Source organism: Octopus sinensis, linkage group LG13 (genome assembly GCF_006345805.1).
Source record: "Octopus sinensis linkage group LG13, ASM634580v1, whole genome shotgun sequence".
NCBI lineage: Eukaryota > Metazoa > Mollusca > Cephalopoda > Octopoda > Octopodidae > Octopus > Octopus sinensis.
In genome coordinates, this window is record NC_043009.1 from 47,762,001 (window position 1) to 47,771,188 (window position 9,188).

The 9,188-nt window shown below is 36.8% G+C and overlaps 1 protein-coding gene across 2 annotated transcripts in view; it reads right to left on the minus strand.

Annotated features, from left to right (window-relative positions):
• Positions 1–9,188, minus strand: part of LOC115218295 (cGMP-dependent 3',5'-cyclic phosphodiesterase-like) — a 614,814-nt gene that overhangs the window by 395,318 nt on the left and 210,308 nt on the right. The gene's annotated exons all lie outside the window — the stretch shown is intronic.

Sequence of the window (9,188 nt, forward strand, 5' to 3'; positions counted from 1 at the left end):
TTTCAACATATGGCTATGATGCACCCTCACTACTTCTGCTCATGATCAGAGATGCACATATCGTCAGCCACTAAGGAACATGCTCAACTGATTAAGGTCAAACAACTGACAAGCAAATCTGTGGTGCTGAGCAGAATATTTGCTGTAGCCCATCTTTTATACCAAGACAAAACAATGTACATGATAACACTTCCAATCAGTTAAGATAAGAAGCCATGAGAGCCACTGTCTGGTACTGCATCAGGGCCTCTTGGTACTGCATCAGGGCATTTATTATAATTATTATTATTATTATTATTATTATTTGTGAAGACCTGTTGAGGCAAGTGAAAATCAAAATCGTAATTGATCAACATCAATGGAATTTGTAGCTGTGATACCAGTGCCAGTGGCACGTAAGAGAACCATCCGATCGTGGCCATTGCCAGCCTCGTCTGGTCTCCGTGCAAGTGGCACGTAAAAAGCACCATCCGATCGTGGCCGTCTGCCAGCATCATCTGGCACCTGTGCCGGTGGCACGTAAAAAGCACCCACTACACTCACATAGTGGTTAGCGTTAGGAAGGGCATCCAGCTGTAGAAACACTGCCAGATGAGACTGGGCCTGGTGCAGCCTTCTGGCTTCCCAGACCCCAGTTGAACCGTCCAACCCATGCTAGCATGGAAAGCAGACGTTAAACGATGATGATGATGATGATTATTATTATTATTATTATTAAGGAGGCGAGCTGGTAGAATCGTTAGCACACTGGACAAAATGCTTAGTGGTATTTTGCCCATTGTTATGTTCTGATTTGAAGCTCTGCCAAGATCAACTCTGCCTTCCATCCTTTCAGGGTCAAGAGAATAATTACCAGTTGATCACTGGGGTTGATGTAATCGACTAGTTCCCTTCCCCATAATTTCAGGCCTTGTGCCTTAAATAGAAAGGATTATTATTATCTTATTATCATTATTATTATTATTATTATTATTATTATTATTATTATTATTATTATTATTATTATAGGATTGAGGTAACTCCTCCAGAAGGTATATAGAAGCAAAAAAAAAAAAGAAGAGTGCCCTTGTTATCAAGTGAACAATATTTCAGCATCTAGTGTGCCTTCCACAGATTCAAAAAATAAACTTATCAATCTACTTCACTTTTGGTAATATTTTATAGGATTGAGGTAACTCCTCCAGAAGGTACACAGAAACACTCTTCTTTTTCTTTGGTTCTGTATGGAGTGACTGTATAGAGTGGCTGGGTGGTAAGTAGCTTGTTTACCAACCACATGGTTCCGGGTTCAGTCCCACTGCATGGCACCTTGGGCAAGTGTCTTCTGCTATAGCCTCGGGCCGACCAAAGCCTTGTGAGTGGATTTGGTAGACGGAAACTGAAAGAAGCCTGTCGTGTATATGCATATATATATATGCATGTGTGTGTTTGTGTGTCTGTGTTTGTCCCTCAAGCATTGCTTGACAACCAATGCTGGTGTGTTTATGTCCCCGTTACTTAGCGGTTCGGCAAAAGAGACCGATAGAATAAGTACTGGGCTTACAAAAGAATAAGTTCCGGGGTCGAGTTGCTCAATTAAAGGCGGTGCTCCAACATGGCCGCAGTCAAATGACTGAAACAAGTAAAAGAGAGTAAAGAGTAAAGAGTATACCTTCTGGAGGACTTACTTCAATCCTATAAAATATTACCAAAAATGAAGTAGATTGACAAGTTTATTTTTTGAACCTGTGGAAGTCACACCAGATGCCAAAATATTATTCACTTGATAACAATGGCACTCTTCTGTTTTTCTTGCTATTATCATCATTATCATTATAATTAAGTCAGAAAGCTGCCAGAACTGTTAAGCATGCAGAGTAAAATGTTTAGCAGCATTTCGTCTGTCTTTACATTCTGAGTTCAAATTCCATTGAGGTCAACTCTACCTTTCACCCTTTCGGGGTCGATGAAATAAGTACCAGTCAAATGTTGGGGGTCAATGTAATTGACTAGTCCCTTCTCCACAAATTTCAGGCCTTGTGCCTATAGTAGAAAGGATTATTATTATTATTATTATTATTATTTTCCTTCTTTCTTCAAATTTTCTTCCGTTTCTCGCCAAGTGTTTTCTGTACAGCTAGGGCAGAGAAGCTCATTGCATTATTATTATTATTATTATTATTATTTCCTTTGGCTAAATATAAATTCCAGTAGTCCTGATGCATTATTAAATCATTTTTAATGTAAGGAAAATGAAAGATACAGTCACCATAAGGTATAGCTGATGTATAGTGATGTGAATTATTGGTATCACATATAGCAATAGGGTTGTAAATAAGATTTTGATAATAACATATTTATATATATATATATATAGAAAATATGGAAATCAGTAACAAAGTTATCATCACGGCAAATCCTGTTTCATTATCTAGATGAAAACACAGGCTCTTGTGCACAAATGATTGAAAGAAGAAGGAGGGGAGGAGGAGGAAGAAAAAGAAGGAGAAGAAGGAGAAGAAAGAAAAGGAGGAGGAGGTGGAGGAGGAGGAAGAAGAAGAGGAGGAAGAAGAAGAAGAAGAAGAAGAAGAAGAGAAAGAAGAAAAGGAGGAAGAAGAAGAAAAAGAAGAAGAGGAGGAAGAAGAAGAGGAAGAAGAAGAGGAAGAAGAAGAGGAAGAGAAGAAGAGGAGAAGGAGAAGAAGAAGAAGAAGAAGAGGAGGAGGAGGAGGAGAAGAAGAAGAATTATACACAGACACACAAACAGAAAGCTAGAGTGAGATGAAGAAAATAAATAAAAGTTAACTAACCTAATTAAAAAGCAAGATGTTATTGAAGGATTACGTGTGGTAATTATGAATGTGCAAATGTATGTGTTTGTTTGTATTCTTTGTATTAACTATAAATACAGAATGCGGAACTATGGACTACAAATATTAGCTCTTTAATACACACACACACACACACACACACACACAGAACCACACACAGACACAGACACTAATCCACACACACACACACTCACAGAGTTAAATTAAAAGTAAACATTGCACACCATCAATATTACCAAACTGTGTATAATCTATGGAACAGACTTGAGTTTCCAAGAATTCTCAAGATGTACAAGAGGTTCAATATACATGTTAGATACTGTTCTGTATATTTACTTTGGTTTCATTCCATTAGTTGGCACTGATGAAGTCTGTATATTGGCAATAACAAGATATCTATATAAACTTCAAAAATATCAGCTCGTGAAATGATTACTGGCTTAAAATAGAAATAGCTGTGAAGCAGAAAACACACTACCATTTTTAGCCAGAGTTTCATGATATTTTATGCTTTCGCTTCATATGTTTACTAAAGTTATTTATTTTTACTATGGATGTATTTCCTGAAGTATCATCACAAGTCCATCTTTGTCGCAGATACCTACATGCTATATTTTTATATGTATTTGGTGTCAGTATGTTATGTATTAATTCATACATACACACAAACATAATATATTGGGTTGGTGCATAATTATTGTGGCTTTTTTTTTTCAATAAATTTTATTCAACAAATGCAATAACAATATTTAACAAAAACATCTTTAAATAGCGGTCTCACCATCTGCCAAGGAAATGGGAAGAAGTAATTGAAGTAGATGGTGAATATGCTCCGGAATAATCATTTAAAGATGTTTTTGTTACATGTTCTTATTGCTTTTGTTGAATAAAATTTGTTAAAAAAAGGGCACAATAATTATGAATCAACCCAATATATATATATATATATATATATATATATATATAGGAGCAAGTGTCTTCTATTACAGCCTCAGGATGACCAAAGCCTTGTGAGTGGATTTGGTAGGTGGAAACTGAAAGAAGCCTGTTGTGTATATATGCGTGTGTGTGTGTGTGTGTGTGTGTGTGTGTGTATGTATGTATGTATGTATGTATGTATATGTTTGTGTGTCTGTGTTTGTCTCCCCACCAACTGATGTTGGTGTGTTTACATCCCTATAACTTAGCAGTTCAGCAAAAGAGCCCAGCAGAGTAAGTACTAGGCTTACAAAGAATAAGTCATAGGGTCAATTCATTTGACTAAAAGCAGTGGTCTAGCATGGCCACAGTCAAATGACTGAAACAAGTAAAATAATAATAAAAAAAAAGAGAGTATATGTACACATGCAAAAAGAGAGAAAGCAAAAAGTGAAGACTTTCAAATGATGACTATTTAAGTATAAATATATAGATATCATATTAATAGACCCAACTTACACAGAGTACAAATGACAGAGGAAGTTAAAGGGAAGGAAGAAAGGTGATATAAGTGCCTCCATATCGGCTCAACTTGATCCCTCTTATAGCCATTCTTTCCTCTGTGGAACTGATCCATTTGTAAAGACATTGGAGCCTAAGTTTGAATCATTTGAGTGCTACTAAGTGTTTTCTATACTCAGAATCTATGGATCCCATTTGTTGACTATACATATACAGAGAAAAATACAATGGGCTTCCACACAGTTTCCATTCTCCAAATTTAGTTACAAAGTCACTGGTCAGCCCGGGGATATAGTGGAAGACACTTACCAAGGTACTGTACCGTTCAGTGGGTCTGAACTTGAAATCATGTGGTTGCAAAGCAAACTTCTTAACCACACACCAAGACAGCCATTCATACATTTTCTGAGATTAGCACAGATCTAGAATCTTTTCGCCACCAACCTCACTAAATTGCCCTACCCACCACCCCTGTTCTGCAACTCAAAAGCTATAAAGTAGCTACATTAAATTCAAACAATTGTCTTCCAGATAATTTCAGAAAACAACAAAATTCTATAACAACTACAAAGCAACACAAATTAATAAGACATATTTTATATGGTCACTTGACCTACTTATTGAAGCAGCCAAATTTTCTCCAACAGACATTTTACTGTCATTAAAGTGGAGACAACATGTTAAATTACTAAGTGTGAGAACAACACGAAAAATAAAGATGGAATTGCCATGGTTAGAACAGTGATAAAACAATTCTTTAATTGGTTACTTTCATGATCAATTTGTACAGAACTGACTGACACTGACACAATTTCCTTAGATTAAACATGAAGTACTAAGAAGTATCTTCTTACTATTCTCAAATATAAATTGAGTTTTCTTATCAAATTAATCAAAAAAGAACAAAGAGTTGCGAGCAATAGTTAAATGTGTTACAAAGAGTCGATGGCTATTTCTCTTTGTCTAGGTGAGGGCTTGTCAGCACTTGAAATCTGTTATGCATTGATACAGTTTATGTTTTAATTCATTAAAATTTAACTCTATACAATTGTGTAGCAGGAATTTCAGGTTTGACATTCTGTTGAACTCCATACCCTGCAGACACAGCAGAAAGCAGAAATGGGGAAACACCATATTAAAACTAGGTCAAGCTAAAAATAAATCAGCTACTTAGAATAAAGATTTATCATCACAGCAGTATTAGTTTGTTAACAACTGCCTGCTTGGTGTAAGGTACTTTTGTAGAATAATTATTGTTTTTCATTTTTAAACACGAAGTGAAGAAAGGCAAAAGTGTAGGACATTCACAACTGCAAAAGTACTGCAGGAATTAGAACAAGGGTATTCTGGTATTCTGATGAAGATTAAAGGGAATTTGATCAAATGTACCCTGAAGATGACTTAAAACAGTGTTTCTCAACCACTCTTTATTACTATTTTAAACCTTGATTCCTATCTTATTCTATTGGTCCCTCATATTCAAAGTTTAAAAGTTTGTATTACACTTTTATAATGAAACACCAGTAGGAATTATATTAAAAGAAATTGCTGAAATATTTTTTGTATTGTAGAAGAACAAAAAATTTCTTGTACATAAATTTTTTTTAAATCTCATGTTTAGTCTTCTAACTTCTTCTAACAATGCGACGAACACACGCTACACACATTACTTCCAAGCACTGCTGTAAACAGAGGAAGTGAGCTAGAACATTAAAACTTAGTGCACAGGCATAGGAGTGGCTGTGTGGTAAGTAGCTTGCTTACAAACTGCATGGTTCCGGGTTCAGTCCCACTGCATGGCACCTTGGGCAAGTGTCTTCTACTATAACATCAGGCTAACCAAAGCCTTGTGAGTGGATTTGGTAGACAGAAACTGAAAGAAGCCCGTCGTATATATGTATATATATGTATGTCTATGTACATATTTGTCCCTCCAACATCACTTGACAACCGATGCTGGTGTGTTTACGTCCCTGTAACTTAGCAGTTCGGCAAAAAATACCGATAGAATAGGTACTAGGCTTACAAAGAATAAGTCCTGGGGTCGATTTGCTCGACTAAAGGCGGTGCTCCAGCATGGTAACAGTCGAATGACTGAAACAAGTAAAAGAGTAAAGAGAGTATAGAGTATGCACAACAAAGTTCAAGGTCAATTTGTGCCAAGTGGCTTCACTCTGCATGCTTTAGCTTCATTACTATGGCAACAGTTCGCACACTTGTTGATCAGACCACATTAATACAAACATACATAAAAGCTGTGCCATTGATTGGGTCAACTGATCACTCGTCACACACACACACAATAATGAAAAGCAAAAGACAAAGAAAATTCTTTAATACATCTTTAATCATAAGCTACAAATGTTTGTGTCCCATCTTCATTTGCAACACCAGTTTATGCGAAAATTCTAAATGAAAAATTATAGAAGTGCCTGTGTGATAAGTTGCTTGCTTACCAACAACGTGGTTCCAAGTTCAGTCCCACTGCATGGCACCTTGGGCAAGTGTCTTCTACTATAGCCTCGGACCGACCAAAGCCTTGTAAGTGGATTTGGTACAAAGAAGCTGAAAAAAGCTGTCATATATATGTATATATATATATATATATGTATGTGTGTGTATATGTTTGTGTGTGTATATGTTTGTGTGTCTGTGTTTGTCCCCCCAACATCGTTTGACAACCAATGCTGGTGTGTTTACGTCTGTAACTTAGTGGTTCTGCAAAAGAGACAGATAGAATAAGTACTAGGCTTACAAAGAATAAGTCCTGGAGTCGATTTGCTTGACTAAAGGCAGTGCTCCAGCATGGCCACAGTTACATGACTGAAACAAGTAAAAGAGTAACATTTGCAGTTTTAGACAAATATTACCTGATTTCTCATTTAGAATTTTCATGTAAACTGGTGCTGCAAATGGAAATGGGACAAAAACACTTCTAACTTATAATTAAAGATGTGTTAAAGAATTTTCTTTGTTTTCTTCTTTTTGTTGGATTATTTACTCTTTGCCAAACCCATATGATGGTATAATTGCTGTGAAACTTGGATCTTCTACACCTGAAGTATTCCGACTTTGGCTTGGATCCCAACTGTGTTGATAGCCCAATATTTGGGTCGATTGCTTCTCTGGAAATACCTCAATTTCACACCGTTCCTAACCTTTGCCATTTGTTCTCTCTCTTGTTCTCTCTCTCTCTCTCTCTCTTTCTGTGTGTGTGTGTGGTGTGTGTGTGTGTTTGTGTGTGCATGCACACGTGTGTGTGTGTATATACATACAAAGTGCCCAAAGCTTGTGATTGCTTGGAGACACAAGACACATTATAAAACCCTGCCTAACCACATGTCTCAATGATAAGACACTATTAGTAGCTCATATTTTAATGCACTATACATTGAAACATATTTATTTCTCACTGGACAGAGCAATTTTGTGGGGTTGATTCTACCCCAACGGAACTTCACCATCATCATTTAAAGTTCGTTTTTCATGCTGGCATTGGTTGGACGGTTTGACTGGGGTCTAGGAAGCCAGAAAGCTGCACCAGGCTCCAGTCTGATCTGGCAGTGTTTCTACAGCTAGATGCCCTTCCTAACACCAACCACTCCGAGAGTATAGTGGGTGCTTTTTATGTGCCACTGGCACGGAAGCCAGTCAAGGCAGTGCTGGCATCGGCCACGTTTGGATGGTGCTTTTTACGTTCCACTGGCACAGGGATCACAACTACAATCTCCATTTGATTTTGGTTTTGATGTACTTGACTCAATAGGTCTCCTCAAGCACAGCACGTTGCCCTACAATCCAAGGCACTTTTGAGTGGGCTGGTTATGTGACACTGGTGTAAGTTACAGCTGTGGATTCTATTTGCCAGGTCTTTTCAGTCACAGCATATCTCCAGAGGTCTTGGTCTTTTGTCATTGCCTCTGTGAGGCCCAATGTTTGAAGGTCATGCTTCACCACCTCACCCCATGTCTTCCTGGGTCTCCCTCTACCCTGGATTCCTTCCACTTTTTGGGAGTGGCACTTCTTCACACAGATCTCGTCCATCTGTAGTACATGACCATACCAATGCAAACATCTCTCTTGCATGCCACTATTGTTTAATTTCATATTCATTATTTTGTCCTTTGTTTTATTATTAAAAACTGGTCTACTATTGAAACATAATTGGATCCTTTATACATATACTTGAAGATATATTTTAAGCTTTTAATTGAAGACCATACTTCTAGTTTTAGCTGAACCCCATATTCCATGGAGGGCTGCTTATACATATATATTTATATATATATATATTATATATATATCTAAAAGAAGTTTAAGATAGATTTTAATTTTCTTAGAAATTTTACATGTTTCGGTTCTTCTTGAAAAAATGAGCCTTATCAAAAATATTTTAAAAAGTTAAGTGTAATAAAAAAGATCATAATTGTTTCTTACTGGTCTCAACAGAATCCACATGGTGGTTTTTTGGGGGAGTAAGCATAATAGCTGTCTTATGTGTTCAAATAAAACTAAGGTATATATATATATATATATATATATATATATATATATATATGTGTGTGGTGTGTGTGTGTGTGTGCATGTGTATAGTGTGTGTCTATATTATGTGAAGGCATATGGCTTAATTGTTAGGATACTTAGCCCATGATTATAAGGTCGTGAAGTTGATTCCCAGCAGTATGTAGTGTCCTTGAGCAAGACGCTATTTCACATTGCCTCAGTCCACTCAGCTGGCAAAAATGAGTTGTACCTGTAATTCAAAGGTCTAGCCTTCACACATTCTCTGTAACGCTGAATCTCCCTAAAAACTACATTAAGAGTACACATGTCTGTGAAACGCTCAGTGACTTGCATGTTAATTTCATGAGCAAGCTGTTCCATTGATCAGATCAGCTGGATCACTCGTCATCATAACTGATGGCATGCCATTGTATATTA